This window comes from Neltuma alba, unplaced genomic scaffold (genome assembly GCF_004799145.2).
Source record: "Neltuma alba isolate B1F8T4 unplaced genomic scaffold, ASM479914v2 tig00010296_pilon, whole genome shotgun sequence".
Lineage (NCBI taxonomy): Eukaryota > Viridiplantae > Streptophyta > Magnoliopsida > Fabales > Fabaceae > Neltuma > Neltuma alba.
The window spans coordinates 1-16,818 of NW_021635213.1; the positions used below are offsets into that span (position 1 = coordinate 1).

Below are 16,818 nucleotides of genomic sequence, written 5' to 3' on the forward strand. Positions count from 1 at the left end.
ATTAATTTTAGGGATTGAGATAGTGAAGTCGATGATGATAGCACTTATATTTTGCAAGTGCCGTCTGAAATTGTTGATTGATGGAAAACGCAGAGTTGTTTCTGAGACTTCCTTCTCTTCAATTCTAAGTCCACATTTCCATCGAATGAACTTTGGAGAAATATTGTGAACTGAAATCACTAATTTTTCTTTGGCAACAGTTGAAATTACTAAATTAGAACTATAATAATCCTCTTTTATGCTTCTTTGTCAATTTTCTTAAAACTTATTTTTTGCATTATTATTAATTGCTTAGTACAGTATTGTTCATTTTCGGTTTCTTTGTCAAGTTATGTGTTAAAACAGCCCAAGGCACCAAAATCAGACTCTGCCTCGTGAGCTCATTCCAATCATTATTCCTGTTCTACATCGACAAATGAGCATATGGCTCAGCACTGTTCTTAGATAAAAGGCTCTTACATTGCTCTGTTCATATATGCCAGCTCTCCATTCATGAACAAAATGAGCGCATATATTAGCTCTGGACTGATTTTAGATAGAAAACTCTTGCATTGGTCTGTTCGTATAATGTATTCCAATCAGGTAATCATTATGCCAGTTCTCCATTAATCAACAAATCAGCACATACGGTGTGGACTGATCTTGGGTAAAAAGCGCTTACACTGCAATGTTCATATATAATGTTAAAGAGTCTCTGTTTTACGATTTTTTTTTTAATGTTTCTTTCTTGCTTTTCAATCTCTAACTTAGAGGAGGACTAAGACAAGGTTAAGGAACATTTTTACCTTAGTTTTAAGGATGAGGAAAACTGTAGATATTGTCCAGAAAAAGTATAAATAAATTTTTTATGAGAAAATTAGTAACTGTGAGAAGTTTTATGTTATCTTTGTGCTCTTGTAAAATATCAAGATATCATGTTGATTTGCTATGGTTATTGCGTTCTCTATCATTTATCATGTCCTTAATATAAAATGTCTTTAACTAATTCACATATACCAATAAAAATAGTTAAAGTATTAAATTTATTATGAAAAACAAATAACCACTAAAAAGTCCTAGGAAATGTTCAAATAAATATAAAGTGCCTAGAAGCCTGAGAATGATCTAAAACCCCTTTTAAAAGACACATTAATGATGCTGAGAATTTGAGTCTGGAGCCATGTATTCTGCAAGTGCAACCCTTTAACCGCGGCTTGGGAATCTAACTATCTGAACATGCCAATTTTTTGCAAAATCACTTTTTCATTGAAAATCATGTTTTGGAGGGGGGGGAAAAAGTTGCCAAACACATATAAACGGGGTTTGCAGTATAAAATCATGATTTTTCATAAAGTTTTTTTTTTTGGCCTTTTAAGGTACAAAATCATGGTTTGAGGTATAAAAAATGGGCAAATGTGTGAGATAAGTTAGATTAAAGTCTTATATTGATAATCAAATTAAATACCCAATTAGTTCTTATATTAAAGACTAGAAATGATATTAATTAATTATAATTTTTTGTACACAATTTATTATTTACACATTTATTATTTCAAACAAAAATATAAATTAAAATCTATTTTTTATTTTTTAATAATTTGCAAATGAAAAAAAATATCCTGATAATAATCATCTGAACATTCTCACTTTATTAAAATTATTTTTTCACAAAATCTACTCATAACATCTATTTTTTCAAATTTATTATTAAAGCTATTTTTTAAACTATAATTTGATTTTATTTAAACCCCCTTCTAATCCTGTTATTACTGGTATTTGAAATCCATGACCTACTACCATGTCACTTGATCATCTTCATGGGCTTGAGTTTAAATGGGTCGAACCCAAAAGCCCGCCATCCCGAAATCACTTGTTTTTATTATTGTATTTATATGAACGCTGCTTTTTTAATCACAAGGAACAAGGTTATACTAGATGAAGACTTTGGGTATGCGACTGAAGCATCGGCACTCCTATCACTCTTCTATTAAAGAAAGTGACTATTTCAGAAAAAAGTACTTCCTTTGTTCTATAATCTTGGGGTGGGTTAGTTTTTCTCACATACCAAAAAATAACAATTTAGTCATTAAATATGTTCTAAGATAAGTTTTTTCCCTGTTTTACCTATGAAAAATGATAAAAGACACTTTTCCGTAGACATATGTATCTTCCTATTAATGACAATCTTACAAAGTGGTAATTTTAATTACCCATATAATTGCATTTAATATTACACTTTTATCATCTCTAATCTCTCTCCTATATTTAATAGAGCAAAAGTGAAAAACTCACATTAATTATTATGATAGTATTTTATATATTGAACCACAATTTCTTCTAACCAATGTCTTATATCATGCATCGAGAAGACCACTCAATAGAGTAAAATTACCCCTTTGCATTTTGCAAAAGAGGAAAAAGGAAAAAAAAAAAAAAAAGTGATTTTGACAAAGATGTGATGAAAGTGATTTCGTGAAGGATAAAGTCATGAAGACGTGCAAATGATATATGACATTAACAACCATTTGTGACTCACAGTCCCAATTATCCACTGTTTACTGATTTCTAATTTAGCCGTACGAATAAAATAAACATAAGTCGCTAAACCAAAGCATATACCACATATTAATCAATCTCGAGAGAACATGTGCCTATATCCTAATGTTAGACTATAAAATTAATTACAAACATGCACATGACTTACAATTGTATAAGCTAACAAAAATAATTTTGTTGCTTATTTAATATGCACATGACTTACAATATCATTCTAATATTTAATATTCCTCCAGTCCTAAATATAAGACCCATTTTATAGTGTAAATTACACTATAAAATGAGCGTTACATTTAAGGCTCGAAGGAGTATTTAATTATAAATTTACATTACTCATAAAACTATCCACTAATATTCAAAATAAATCAAATGCAGATCCCTGCTGCGATTTTGCCGTAACAAACTGTAAATTTTGGATGTCATCCCCATCTTGAAGGCCTCACACTTATATTTTGAATCCCTCATATATTTCATAGTTGATGATTTATCAATACTCCTACATATCTATTTTATATATTTTTTATGGTTTCTCTTATTTGGTGATTTAATTTAAATTAAACGTATAAAAAAAAAAACATTGTTCCCTGTCATCGAATTGCTTGAATAAAGTGAGTTGCATTTTTTTGCCTTACCGGACTTATCTGGTTTTGATAATCTCTAATATAGAAATTTTAGGCTATTTATTTTTTATATTATAATCAAATATATCATGAACATAAAAAATGTAAAATTTAAATGAAGAAACTTCCTCTGTTCGTAATTTAATTCTCAGCAGATCCTAACAATGTGGGACCTCCATCTAATTTTATATAGAAAAAATTATTAGAGAAATAATTTCCATTACGTAGAAACGACCTTTCTCCCTTTTTCTTCTTTCTTTCTTTTCTTTCGTTTTCTCAAAAATATGTGCTTTTTCTTTATCCGTAAAAAACTAAGAATAAAACAATGACGATTTTGGCGGGAAGCGTTCCATCCGCACCTTTTAATTTACCATTTACCCTCAACACCGCCTTGCCTCGAAACTCAAAACATTAACGGTTGATACTAAAGAAACAAACTTTCTTGATTTTGAGTTTGAATTACGAAAAGAATTCGTCAATCTAACAACAATTGAACTCCTGCCTCGAACATCATTAATCGACATTGAATTGCTGCTATATTTAACCGCCTTTGATCATTTATGCAACCTGGGTATTCTGTTATGAAGTTCCTCGTCGATAGCTTCATTTTTCGATTTTTATGGAACTCCCATTTCTCAGGTCCTCTTTCGCAATCTATTATGCTTTTATGTTTATGTAGAATCGTCTATTTGTCCTTGGGAAGCTGATCGGTTTTCTATGTTCTGGAATTTGAAGCAGAAATTAGAAGTTCGGTTGGGAAATATCTGGGTAATAAGAAAGTTGTAGAGGTTGTTCTTCATGGGAAGAGAGTTCTGCATTTTTCCTCTTACCAGTTTGCAAATTGGGTAATCTCTTTTTTTTTCCCAATAAACAAAGTGGTTTTTTTTTTTTTGCATGTGCGAAATTGTTCCTAATATTAATGTAAGCATGCTATTATGCAATTGTGGGAACATCATATTTTTTCGCAATGCATTATGATTTGTCTTTTTTAAATCGGTGTGGAGATGGCTTGTTTTGGGAAACACCAAAAGCACTTAAAAATTGCTTTTTACGCAATCCAATAAAATCTCCTTTTGCATACTTACCCCAAATACAAATCACTTTGATTTGCGCAATATTCATGTTGTATCGTACTTATAAATTTGGTTTTAGTTCAAGTTCCTTATTGTTTCCTGATTCCCAAGTCAAAAGGCATCATTATGTGATGCTATAAATGCTGCCAAGTTTTGGGCTGCATGGAACTTGCATAATCCAAAGAGGACAAGTATAAACACAGTTAAGTGGTATGTGATTTGGATTTTCAAATTGGAATTGACGAGACTTCTGGTATCTCAAAATACAACAATGGTAACATTGTACACTTTGGTCCTATTTTAGTATGTTTTATGAAATTTCTGTCAAGTATTCAACTTGTTAGTCACATTGGTCCTTTTTTTTTTCTCTTTTAAATAAAGAGCAGAGGACTCTAACTACATATGATGTTCCTTTAATTAGCTGTGGTTTAATGATAATTGCATAGACTTTTAAGGATTCCATTAACAGAAGTAATAGACGTTTGATTAAGACAATAGTGGATGTATCATTATCCAGTGTGATTATATTATTATTGTATGGTGTTATTTTCTTAATTTCTCTACGTTTGACAATATTTTAAGCATCTTTTGTGATGTATTTTTTCAGAGATTTGCAGTCTTACCTCTCAGATATTAGCCTTTTCCTTGCCAATGATAGTAAAATGGTGTATATTTTGGTTGACAACCGACCTTGGTTGAGAGACTTAGGGTACCAAAGCGCACACTTATGGCAATTGATGGTTACCAAGGTGACTTAACCACATGATTTTATATTGATGTTATTTCGTCCTTAAAACAAACCTACATGTATAACTTTCTAAATTTCAGTCAAGGTTATCGCTTTCGCCATTTCCAGAACTCGGGGAGATCCGAGAAAGGAGGTTTGTGAATCAAGTGCTACTAGTAGACCAAACAAGTTTCTAAGCTGGTCCTCATTAATTCAAGAATTAACGCAGTCGAGAAAGAAGGTTATGCTTCCCTGTAAAAAATCTAAGGAATTCCCTGCCCTTCTGCTTTGAATTGCATAGGACCCTGTATGGCTTTATTGTATTCGAAGTTGCATGGAAAAATGTTGGCATCAGTTATTTGAATGAGCTTCAGGTACAGTTTCTCTCTCATCTCCATATTATGTTTGATGTTTACCTTCTATCTTCTTTCTCTGTTTCTTTTTGTAAGAAATAATTAACCAAATTACGTTGATCAAAAATTTGGTTAGAGACAATAACTATGTAAAAATTGTAACTTTTTTTAATAAAAAAATACCTTCATTCATTGGGGGGAAGGGAGTACAAGGGAGAGAATAAGGAAATTATTAAAATAAAGATGATTGTGAAAGAGAAAGAATGTGCCTTGAAGAGAATGCTTGGGGTGTGTGATAATAAATGTATTGATATTAAAATGAGTAATTAAATGGGAGGAAAAATGAGAAACTAATAAAGAAATTTGAGACATCCTTTTAATGTCTCTTATAAATAGGAGCAAGTCATAGGTTGTAGTTGTTTCTTATAAAAAGAAACAAAGGAGTATCATGTACTACGCGTCTAATCATCTTTATTACTTACAGACTGATACCTTAATGTACATCCAAGCTAAATTCATGCAAAGATGGGAATTTGACAGCATAGCTCAAGCAGCAAGCTGTATGTCCTTATGGTTTTCAGGAAAACTATCTGAACAAATGCAGTTGAAAGAGCATCTGGATTCTATTGCAGGTAGACAAAGCCTCTTGACTTCTGTTTGATTGTGCATGTCACATGTTTGATCTTTGGATTTAGGATAGTTTTGATCCACTGCTATCAAATAGTGGTATAAGGCACAATGCAGATTTCTATGAATATATCTAATGATATCTTTCGAAAAATACCATTGAGAAGTACTCAAAACTATTGAATCAATTATGATTCTCCATTTTCCAATGCATGTGGAGTAATGCTCCAAATTTACTTTAATTATGAGCAAAATAGGAAAGAAAAAGTATTTTGCAGACACCAACTAACTTTAATTATGTTTTATTATTTTGTGGATATCAATTGACTTGTGCCTTATATTTGATAAGAGGGGTATCAGCATATTAAAGGTTTAACTAATTAATATGTAAGACCGTGAGTTTTAAGCGTGTGGTGGTAAACTTATTAGACATAAGTTTGAAAATGTCTAGTTTGGATGGGCAGAACATAAAGAGGGAAAATGAGAAGCTTCTGTTTTCTTGACTCGTACATATGCTTCTTGAGTTTGAATGGGGAAAGTATCTGGACTTTTTTTTAACTTATAGACTAAAATGAAGTTTTGATAAATTTGTTTGATATTTGCAATTTCCCTTCAGGAGATCATTTTTATGATGCACGTGAAGATCTTTCTGAAACTGAACATAGTGATAAGGATGACAATAACAGTATCTGCAACAGTATTCTGACTGCTGAGGATAGCTCCATCAATAATCTGGACACAAATATTGAAGAGTTTCCTGAGAACATTGAACAGAAACTAGGCATGGAACTCACAACTTCTCCTCCTTCTGGACCTAGTAAGAGAAGAAAAGTAATAAATACTTTTAGTGATAATCCCGATGAGGTTGAGAGTTATTGCAAGAAAATGCAATCTGGGACAAATTGTGAGATATCCAATGATGTTTCTGAATATCATTTAGGTTTAATGACCATGACCTCCCTTTTAAACTAAGAGAAGTTATAATATTTGATCTTCAATTACTTACTTTGTTAGAGGCCGGGCTCCCATCTTGGGTCATCTTCCTCCAGTCATACCCAGTAGTCTGCAATCTTTATCGCCCATGGATGTGCCCGCTGGCTCGGGTTTTATATGTGACAATCTCACTTGCCACTGTCCTTATTGGATTATATGACTTGTATAAGAATGTTCCAATTCTTAAGGCCACTGCATCTCATTTATTTGGCCCTTTTTTTGATTGGATAGAAACTTGGGACATGGTTTCAAGGATTAAATACCTAGGAACAATGTTGTTTCTGCACAATTTAAGAAAGGCTTTTGGCTAGTGTTTGGCATTGGCAAATGCAGTAAGGTCCTTTTTCTCAGTTTTAGTTTGTCCTCTAACAAAGCCACTGGTGATGGTCTTTGAATTTCTTCTTCCCACCTCGAACATTTTGTTTGAAGTAGTAGAAAGCATCTTCTATGTTGTTTGGATGTGATTGATGCTCTAGGTGACATGGTAGGACTGATATTGGAGCTTCTCTTCACACCACTGTGGTTCATTGTCACTGTTGTCTAGAGTGTTAGTAAGTCATTTTATGCTTTGGACTTCTGTATTGTCCTTTATTTTTTTAAAAATTACTGCATTCGATACTTAATATAAGAGTTAAATAACTAATTTAGAAATATTAAAAAAATTATTTAAGTTAGTTATTTGTAATAAATGAGTATTGGTTTTCCTCTTGTTAATCACATGTATTGAAACTATCTCTTAATGAAACTTTTTGCCATGTGTAATCAATAGGAATGTTTTGGGGAGAAACTTACAAATTTAAGAAAAAAGTGAACCTTTTGTCTAGTCTTATATATTAAAGACTAGAGGCAATAGTTATTTATCTTACAAGTTTGACTGTTAATTACTTATATATTATTGTTTGTAATGTCCTACAGCATCTTCAGTCCTATATCCTATATTCTGGATTTCCCGTGAAATTGTTTATGCTCCTATACGTCTACTTGTAGCAATGTCCAGTTTTATGGCTTCCATATTTAGTTGCATGGTTAATATACTTGGAGCTACATGGCAATTTGTTAGTAGCATCTTCCAGCTTGCATCAACTTCTGAAGCAACAGTTAGCAGCAGTGAAGTTTCCATGTGGCGTGCTCTTTGGAAGGACCTTTTTTCCCAGGTTGTTAGATGGTACATTTGTGAGTTAAGGCGTAAATCTCCCTATAAAGTACTGATTCGATTCTAAATATAAAATCTTTTTTTTGTAGTATAATTTACACTTTTCGCCAAGGACATCTAACATCAAACTTTTCTTAAATGCATAAGTATATGTGAGGTTTTTAAAATAGTACAAAAATATCATAACTGTTAAGTTGACTGTTTAGCAAAAATGTTGATCAAGAAAATGGTGTAAAAATTTACATGAAGTTTTCCGGACAATGTAAAAATATCATGCCTGTTGGAAATTTTATGTGCATTTTTGCACCATTTTCTTGGTTGACATGTTTTATAAATGGTCAACATTAGTTGACTTATTGATTGTGGCATTTTTGCACCATTTTACAAATTTCAATTATATTTTTATATTCAACGAAAGTTTATAGTATCTGGTGCCATTGGTGAGATACTTTATCGGTACATTAATTTTCACCTTAACCCCACATTAGTGAACTTTGAAATATGGTTGTTTTATAAAAGAAAATTATCCTGATTGCTGTATGTGAATTCATATATATTCCAGATATTCCGTGCTCTCAGGCTTATACTAAATGGAGTTGCTGAATTCCTTGCAGCATGTAACAGGCACAGACTAAAGTATACTTTTACTCAATTTTACTTGAAGAGAAGGAAGAGTGTAGGAAGAAAAGAGAGGGTAGGTAGAAGAAAGTTAGGAAACAGAGAGATAAGAGAGGAACTGGAAGTCTGGATAGTACACTTATGTGGATTCACATCATAGCAATGCAAAACCGGCCTCTCCCTCATATATATGTGTGTGTGAAAGAGGTTGGATCCTTGTTTAATTTTAGGTCAAAAAAGTTAGAAAACTCAACAGCTAAGGTGTGGAATATTGAGAGTGAGATCCTAATTAAAATGGTTCGGGCACCCAGATCCAAAATCTAACATATACAATGTAAACTCCATATCTAATTATAGCTGACCTCAACATCTCCAACTAGCCTAACCAACTCCATAAAATAACTAGCTCTAATTAGCTTACTCTCATATATTATTATTCAAATAACAGAGAGCATAATCATATATGGGGGTTTGTGAGAGTTGACTCTGCATACTATTGGCTTTCAGAAAAAGATTTTGAGTGAGAATTTATTTGGTCCTTATATAATTTTGGTGAGAAAATTATTCATTTAGATTAAACCTTAATACTGAGTTACCAGTGGTTTAATAGAAACTATTTACTAGTTTCCTGTCAAAGTTGACAAAAGTTAAATGAAGAGAATAGCAAATACTGGTTCAATAGTTGTATTAATGTCAGTCTTTTCTTATGATATATAAACTTGCAAAGATATAACCTACCTTTTTAGGCTATGTTTGGATCTCAGTTTGTAACGCCAAAAGTGCATTGGAATGAGTGAAACTACGGTTACAAACTGCAATGGATAAAAAGTATTGTTTGGGTAGCCTGTCTTCTCCAACCAACTTTTGGGCAAACCGTCGACCGTTTCCAACGCTAGGCTGTGGTGCTTTTGGGACGTTTGAAACTGAGATCTATCGTTATTGGAGCATTAATTACTCATAAAAATATGACCTTCCAGCTTTAACCCTCCCTGTATTTTCCCTCTACTGAATTCATTCACAGGTCCGAAGGTCACTACTTGCTGCCTCCCCTGTTTCTGCGTCGATGATGAATGTGCTTGGTAGGGATGAAAGTGAATGACTCACGGTCAATCTCGCTCAAGCTCTGCTCCCGCCGTTCCTCTCTCTCAGTCCTCTCTGTGTTGAAGACGATGAAGAAAGTCGAGAATGGTGATGGTGAAGGTGGAAGGGAATGATGGTCTTTGGTCCTGCTCTGCCACTCGCTGTTGAAGACGATGAAGGAGGGAAAAGGTGGTGATGGTTACGGGGATGTGGTATGCGTTGGTCGATGGTGAGTGATGGATGACTAAGGACGGTGAGGTTGGGTATTGGGTGTGTGCGAGTTTTTTTTTTCCTTGGAAGGCTGCGTGTGTGAGGTCATATATATGGGAAGGGGTGTTGAAGAATAATCCTTATTCTTCCACCGTTCTGCTCCCTCCAGCTTCGTGAGAAGATGATGATATACCTTTGCCTTAAATGAAAACGCACAGTTTTATTCTTTTTTTTAAAAAAATAAATATGAGGTCCTCCTTTATTTATCATAATAACTATCTATAATATGTTTTCAAATTTTCTTCTTGGTAACAAATATTTTTATTTTATAATTTCACAAATAACTATTTATATTTTATCATATATTTTATGTATTTTTTTAAATTATTATCACATTAAAAATATAAAATTTCAAACACTACTATTCAATAAAGTCTATATTCTTTTTAGTCATTTTACAACTAAACTAACTTTTCTATTAATCATCCAAACAACTTTCAACTTTTCTAACTAACTTTTTAAAAGCACCTATCCAAACATACACTAACTGACTTTTACTCTAACTTTAGTTACAGAAGTCAGTTTATCCAGAAGTCAGTTTTGTCCAACGCCAATCCAAACATACCCTTAGTGTTTCACATTGTGCTTTATAATTTAATTTTATAAAGTTTTGTGATGCCAAAAGCACGCGCACACACTAGTTCTAAGGCAACAAAAAGGGATATAAGAGAGAGTCAGAAACAGAGGAGGAGGAAGGGAAATAGAACAGAAATTTCTTTAACACACTTTAGTTCTATTTATAGGCTAAGGTTTCGTTCACTTTAAGGAAACCTCCCCCTTGTTACGAACTTGCTGAAAATAGTTTTTAAAAAAACATATCCCACTTCTTAAAAAAATAAATTTGTAATTCTCCCTTCCAACCAACCCTATTAATTGCAACCAATATGGGGTATTTTTCATGAGAATATTTGAGAAAAATAAACATATTTTTTAATAAATAATTAATTTAACAATTTTTTTACTTTATGTAAATTAGTTATATAGAGTATCATTTAAAAGAACTAGCTTGTACTGAATAATAGGAATTTTCATTTATAGCATTTTCAGTTAGCATTATTTATACATTGAGAAGCATTTGGATTCGTTTCAGACTATAAAATAGAGATGGTAATATGGGTCACCCCACTGAGAATTGATGAAAGGACCAGCCGGTTGGTCCTAAGAAAATTGAATGTTTAAAGCATTTGGATTTTTTTAATTTTTTTCTTTTGAAGAAAATGTATGTTAATTCCTAAATATCTAAAATAAAACATCAAAATAAAAGTTATATCTAATAAAACATCAAATTCAAATATCCCAAATTATTAAACATACATCACATCGCAAATTGAAAAAGGAATGAGAAAATTCCAAAAAAAAAAGAAAAAAATTGAGGAAGAAGATTCAGAAAAAGAATGAACAGGTTAAAAAAGCTCAGTTTTCATATTTTAAAAAAAATAACGTGAGCTGGTTTGTCTCTTTTTGGTGGGTTAGACCCATGGAATCAACTCATATCACCAACAACTACTGCAGGGTATTATAGCGTTGATCCCTCCTCAATCTGAAGTCCTACTAAATTACACTTCTCACACGTCAATGCTGGCTTCAATCTGCAGCTTTGATATTATCATGTGCTTCTTTCTATTCAGAAATAGTTCTTATTTTCAAATTAAAAAAAGCAACACGGGGTACATTCTTAGATGAATCCCATAAATAATTAAAAATTAAAACAATAATATACAAGTGGCATCAAAAGTTGGTCCTATATTATGGCACTCATGTAAATTACGCTGTTCAAGCTTACTTTTTTGTTGACCATAAACTCCAAAATAATTCATCTCATTTATGAATCCACTCCTAAAATCTCAGGCTTTAGAATGAATTAGTTCTTGCCACTTGGTGTGCTTCAACCGCAATTAATTTTTTCCTCATAATTTTTATATGCTAAATTATACAAAACCTCATGAACTTTGGATGTAAATAACCTTTCTAACCTTTAAAACTTCACAATAAGCCTTCCTGAACTTTTACCTTTATGCAAATAACTTTTACAGTGTTTATCTGAATATAACTCAAAGTTTAAGAGGTTATTTCCATAAACGTGACATTTTGGGGGGGGGGGGTTATGATTATTTTTTAAAGGTTAAGGAGATTATTTCTGCATACTTCATCTCTGTCAATAGAGCAATAGTATAGGAACTAACCATAAATTGGCATGATGGCATGCAGCATTTATCATCATATACAGGATTTTATCAGAGCATTATGTCACAAGTGCCAAGCATCACAGCAAATACATTTAAGAGATGGTAGAACAATTTGGGCGAAACAAAATCTGGTGAGGACCTTCAAATGCCTTAATTTTGTGATCTTGGCTTCTCATTATGCTCGACCTTATCCACTTAATTAAAATGTTGTTTATGATGGAGAACCTGAAACTCTTTCATGTAACAAAGTGTTTAAGGGCATTGGAAATTTGTTTCATCTCATGTGAGGTTTACTAATGAAAGGAAGGTTATTGAAAACAAGAAGAGAAACTTTATGAATTGAAGAAAAGGAAAGGGAAAAAAGCTTTGTTATGAGTGGGTGTTCTCATTGTTGTTCTTAGTAAATACTCCCTCATCTCTTTTATAGGAGACGAATAACTAATACTCTATGATAAGAAAAATATGGTCAAAGTTGGTTGAATTAATAAATATGTTAAAAGTACAAATTTCTTTTTCAGAAATACCCTCATTTAATAATTGATCTCATTAATAAATGCTCCCAACAAGAGGTCGTTGTTTCTTACAAATAGGACTAAGAGAACTCTTGGGGGGGGGGGGGGAAATTCTTATGAAAAGGACCGGAGGCCGGAGGGAATAATGAATAAAGGGTGCACTAAAAACTATGCTCCTTTAGAAATGCTTGGAGAGGGGAGAGCCTGCTTGCTTCTTGGAGGCAAGTAAAGAAGACCGTATGATTAGTTCGACTAGCTAGGGATGAAGGTTTTTTTAAAAAAAAACAGAGAGAGAAAGAACTTTGAGGTTTCTTTTATCTGTAGGCCCAATTACTCTGATGATAAGAATTTCTACATTTAATCGGTCACAATTTCTCAGGTATCAAATTCTCATTGAGAGAAGTGTCTATATTTGATACCTGATAGTACCTTAAATAGAATTATCTCCAATAAGAAAATACCCATGCATAGCAAAAAAAAAAAAAAAACTCTCAACTCATATACATGATGCATAAAAGAACTATATGATAGAAGCTATATTATAAAGTAAGTCACACATTGAGCGGTATGGAGTGCTTTGTGGGATAGTTAACCTAAAAAGGCAACTTCGCCAAAACGTTATGATCTGCAAGAAAGCCAAGTGTGGTATATTACAGCCATCCCTCTCCAAGGATGACCTTGAAGGATGGTTCGCTATCCGACTTGAGTACCCAGTCACTATATTTAATCTGCAATATTGATATCACAGTACATAGTCTTAAAGAGTGGGAAGGCAGTGGTTGTTTGTATTTTACTCCTCCGATTCTTAATATAAAACATATTTAAATAATTTGATTAGATTAATAAAATTAAGTAACTTAGTTGATTATAAGAAGTATGACATATTTTTTTAAAAAAATATTATAATTATCTTCTTTAATATTCCATCTCCCTCTTTTATTTGATTATGATTGAAAGAGTATTAATAGAAGTAATTTACGAAAAAATAATAAATATAAAAAAAATAGATCTTATATTTAGGACTAAAATCAACTCAATAATTATATCATATATTAAGGACCGGAAGAGTATTTGCTTGAATTTATCAGACAAAAAGTATAATAATATGGGCTATGAGAGGTCGTAATCTAGTCTTTGAGAATTTTCTAGTCATGTGTAGTCACTCATACAGTGCTTATCTGCATAAACCTATCAAAATGGCAGAATTGTGAATGGCCCAATTTTTTCCCCGGCAATTCAAGGCATGAAAAATGGTACAATTGAACAAATATTTCTTATCAAGCAGTATAGAGATGTCCTCTTTTTTTGTTTTAAGATAAAAGAAAATAACTCTTATCAGATTTAGGTTTTCCAGATTAATTGAATAGTCAATTTGCTAAAAAATGACTCTCCCTTTTCACCCAAATTATTTTTAAGAAAAATATGGGACAAATTAAGGATTCGTTTAATGTTTTGACGTTATTTTTGTGTGTTGCCACAATAAACTATCATGCAAGGAATTTCTGAATCCTTAAACTCAATTCTTGAATTCCATTTGCAGAAAGAGGAGAAGAGTAAAGTTAAATGAACTGAAAGTTCTATCATTCTGTGGGATTGCCAAGTGCAAACTAATCTTTGACAAACTTGACATCAGATCAATACAATTTACGTTGAGTTTTAAGGTTCTTTTGTTGGAACACAATGTTGATTCATTTCTTACTTGCAATATTTATTCCATGGTTTTGTTTTTTTGCCAGCTTTTTTTCTTTCTATTTTCTTATGATTTTCGAGTTTCGTACTTGATAATAATCATCAATTGCATATAAAATGTACAGGGGACCTGTAATTTATGACAGTTCCAATAGTTATAATATTGTAAATTGAAAAATGAATATGTCAAAATAAATCAATGTTTGTATACTTAACTGTCTCAAAACATTTTGCTATCAAATCTTCCTCTCTGTTCTTTTTTCCCCCTCTTGATACACAAGAGGGCTAGTCCAAAATCAAGAAAACTAATTACTCAAGGGATTAAACCCCAGCAAATCACTTTCGCAAATGTTCTTCAATGAATCAGCAAGCATATTTGACCTTCTGGGTATATGCAGCAAGACCAAATCCCCCGCGTATCTCATTAATGACCCAGCTTGCATAAACACCAAGCATATTTGAAAGCATCAATAGAAACTTTCAAATCTGATTCTAGAACAACTTTTCTAAAACCAAACTCCCAGGCTAAATTCAACCCCTTTAAAATTGTCCATTCTTCAGCCTCTATAACACTACAGTCCCATATGAAATGAGAAAAACCAACAATCCAAGAGCCATTAGTGTCTCTAATCACACCACCACATCCTGCTTTCTTAGTAGACAAAGAAACAGCCGCATCAACATTGACTTTAACCCAACCACTTACTGGAGGTTGTCATCTCGGTATAGTATTAGATAAACCTTCTGAAATTAAAGTAACTGGTTCCGAGGACTGTACATAATTTTTCCAAATGTTCAAAACAACTATAACAGGTTCGTTTGGCTTTTGAAGATCTTCTTGAAACCCATGTTTATTTCTCCAGCTCCATAAGAACCAATGTGAGACTCCTCACATAAGATTCCAATCCGTAGTCACAACGACTCTCGCATCATTAGAGAGATTCCAGGTCATCCATTTTGTTAAAGAGAGTGAAAAGAAATGAGATAGATACTTTGGATGAACAAGGTGTATCCACACTTCTTTTGCATACGAACAATCCCATAAGATATGAAGAGCAGTCTCAATTCCAGCATCACAGTGAGGACAATTAGGAGAACTTGCAGGCCATGTGCTCTTCCATTCTCTAGTAGAGGCAATCTGTTATGAAAAGTAATCCATAAGAAAACACTTATTTTCTCAGCTCCACGCCATTTCCAAATATGCTTAAAAACAGAATTAGAAGCATGATAGTTGGTGTTCTCAATCATTTGATAAGCATCCCATGAGCAGAGTTTTTCCACGTCATAACGTCATTTCCTGCCCTATTAAAAGGGAGGGATTTGAGTAATCAATCTCTGCATCACTTCCTGAACCACAGTCTGCAAGCGATCATAATCCCAACTTCCAAACTCGTTCCAATCCTCAGTCTCTCTCTTCTGCTTGGATAGAATGAGGTTCATGCTTTCTCAAGCCCACTTAATAAGAATTTTTGCCTGCTAAATCCAATCACTGCTACCTGATCTCTCGTTGTCGTTTGGGAAGGGCCGGTAGGTGGAGCTCGACAGTGAAGGAACTTTTTCGTTTTACTTGACGGCACTTAGATCATTTTACAGAAATAAATGGATACTTCTTGAAATTTACATATTACATTTTACAGGAAAAAATGGATACTAATTGAAATTTACATATTTCGGTGGTAAATATGTCATTCTTCCTATGTTAAAAATGTTTGGTAGGAAATAGAAGGTAAAGGAGAGGAGAGAAAATTTTAATAAGCTCTTTGAAGAATTACAGGAGTAGAGTTCTAAAATTTTAATAAAGGGAAAGTGTTAGATAAAACAGTAATAAAAATTAATTAAAAATTTTTACCCCATTTGTTCACAATTTTTAAAGGGAAAATCCCAAAAAAGGTCCTTGGAATATGGGAAATGCCAGATTGGGTCCTTAAATTTCGAAAATGACAGAATGGGTCATTGACCCAATCTGTCATTTGTGAAATTCAAGCGAATTGACAATTTTGCCCTCATTTATTCATTCACTACAATGATTCAAGGAATCACTATAAGAGTTTAGGTGTTACCTAGATTCGTGTAGGAATAACTACTCACTTTTTCATAGTCGGGTGTCTTGTTATTAACTACAACTAATTTTGTAATCACTAGAACAATGTAAGCATTACCTAGATTTGTGTAGAGAATAACTATTCATTTTTTCATAGTCAGGTATCTTATTATTGTCAGGTACCTTATTATTAACTACAACGAATCTTGTAATAACTAGAACAGTATAAGCGTTACCTAAATTTGTTTAGAGAATAACTACTCACTTTTGCTCAGGGGCAAAAATGTCAATTCGCCTGAATTTCACAAATGACAGATTGGGTCAATGACCCATTCTGTCAT

At 32.8% G+C, this 16,818-nt stretch overlaps 1 pseudogene; it reads left to right on the plus strand.

Moving 5' to 3' along the window:
• The first annotated feature begins 3,953 nt into the window (after window positions 1-3,953).
• LOC114755640 (uncharacterized) lies at window positions 3,954-14,314 on the plus strand (annotated as a pseudogene).
• The last annotated feature ends 2,504 nt before the right edge of the window (window positions 14,315-16,818 follow it).